The sequence below is a fragment of the Fukomys damarensis genome, unplaced genomic scaffold, assembly GCF_012274545.1.
Source record: "Fukomys damarensis isolate Sample0158 unplaced genomic scaffold, DMR_v1.0_HiC HiC_scaffold_11, whole genome shotgun sequence".
NCBI lineage: Eukaryota > Metazoa > Chordata > Mammalia > Rodentia > Bathyergidae > Fukomys > Fukomys damarensis.
In genome coordinates this window covers 48,628,773-48,631,116 of record NW_022900923.1, presented here as the reverse complement: position 1 = coordinate 48,631,116, position 2,344 = coordinate 48,628,773, and positions in this window count along the sequence as shown.

Sequence of the window (2,344 nt, the reverse complement as noted above, 5' to 3'; positions counted from 1 at the left end):
AGCGGGCCGGCGGAGGACGGGCTACGGTTCCTCCGTCACGTCTGTGGAGGTGGCAAGGCCGGGACTTCGCTGAGGCGAAGGTGGCGCCTCCTGCGGCGCCCTGCAGAGGGAAGGGCTGGAGTCTGCGACAGCCTAGCACGGGCAAGGCCCCGGGTTCGTCCCCAGCGCTGCAAGCAAAACATGAATGAATACATAATAAAAACGAATGGGTCGTGCAGTCTGTGTCTGAGCGTGGGAGAGAAGCGACTGCTCCCTTCTGCCCCCAGCTCTCCAGCTCTCGTGGAAGGGGGCGAATCCCGCTGAGAAGGGCTCACCCAGGCCTGCCTGCTTCCTCCTGTCGCTGGGACAAAATATCTGACACCAGTAACTTCAAAGAGGAGAGGTTTGTTTTGGTTCCTTTTCCAGCCCACAGTTGGCCGGCTCCAAGGCGGGACTGCAGGGCTGTGGGGCGTGGAGGAGAAAATGAGGAAGTCGCCGGGGCAAGACCAGCAGCAAGAGCAGAGGTGAGGGGGAGCCGGGGAGGGCGCGGCCCTTCCAGTTGTCGGGGAGCCGCCTCTTCCTACAGACCCCACCTTTGAACAGTAGGTCAGCTGGCAGCGGCCTGTGACCCTGAGCTCTCCGGATACACTTGGGGCGAAGCCCTGAAACTGCTCAGTACTGTTACATGAAGAGCTCAGTTCAGTATGAATTTCGGGAGACGCCATCGTTCGGAGCACAGCAGAGCTCTGGCAGGTGGTGAGGGTCAGTGAAGGGGCTGGGAGAGAGGAGCACTAGGGTCCAGCACGTAGAGGTGACACTTCTTTGCGCCAAGTGCAGATGTGTAACAGCTGAGGCCCTGGGGCTGGGGCCAGCCATGACTCGCCCAACTCAGATGTACTTACCTGTGGTCGAGGTGGCCTGGCCTCTAGGGGAAAGCTTGGGCAGGCCACCTACGCCTTGGGGCCACAGAGACAGAGGACGCCCAGCAGCTGTCTCCCGTGGCAGTGGACACCACCTTTAGCAGCACTGCAGCACAGCACAGACCCCTGCTTCCAACACCAGCCAGGCTCGCACAGTGACACCTGTGACACAAGCACCACAGGCCTGGGCGGCTGAGACCAAATGTGGACTGAGCAGAACAGGACTTCTTAGGAGGGTCCTGAGGAACTCAAGCGCTGGCCAGGAATCTGGGGACAAGAGGACCAAGAGAGTCCAGAGGACCGCAGGCACAGTCTGGGGGTGACATAGCAGCACTGCTGGGTGCGTCCCCTGCCATGGACACCACAGGCCTCAGCTGTCACCTTCCCTACAACACTGAGCAGTATTGTAGGGAAGGAAATTTGTGTCCCTGTGTCTGTGCACAGCTATGCCCAAGCTCTGAAATGGAAGCAGAAGTCCTGCCTTCCCCGTGGCTCCCAGGACAGCAACTGCCCCAGCATGAAGGGCTCTTCGACACAACCAGGGCTTCTGTGAGGCCCACCTGGTTTGCAGAAGGCTTCAGAGAAGTGGAAGGTACTCCTCTGAGGAGAGGGGCTGCAGCCCAGGAAGGGAGCCAGGGCAGAGACAGAAGGGTTGGATCAGAAGGCCAGGCCTAAAAGCACCTTAAGCAGCAGCAGGGACCCTGTTACTTGTTCCTTTGATTTATCTTTGTCCTAATTTAAAGTGATACCCAGTAAAGGGATATAAACAGTAGGCCTGCTCCACCCTTCTCTGACCCTAACCCCAGCCCACTGTTCCGCTATATCCTGACCAGCACTGTTTTATCTATCTATCTGTCTGTCTGTCTGTCTATCTATCTACCTACCCATCTATCTGTCTATCTACCTATCTATCTATCTTTCTTTGGTATATTTTAGATATACATAATGATAACATTCATAGTGAATTTGTACCTATGATGTATCTTGCTTCTTTTTTCCCATTACCCCTTCCTCCTTTTGATCCCTCTTCCCCTCCCTATTTATAAAAGCTTTGTTTCCATTTTTTCCTTTTTTTTTTTCTTATCCTTTCTTTCCTCTCCACCTACCCCCCTTGTTCCCCTCCTCATTGAACATTTTCTTCCCATTTCCCAATATCTATTATACATTTTAGTCCTTATTTCCACTTTCGGTTTCTGACACCAGAGAAACAATGTGGTATTTAAACACATCTGACTTATTTCACTTAAGATTGTGGTCTCAAGGTGCATCCATTTAACTCGAAATGTCTCAAGCTTATCCTCTTTATGGCAGAGAAGTACTTCATTGTAAAGCACATTATTCACCCATTTGTCAGCTGATGGGCATTTGGGCTGTTTGCAAGATTTAGCGATACAAACTATGCTGATATAAAAATGGTGTGCATATATCACTTTGGTATAATGCTT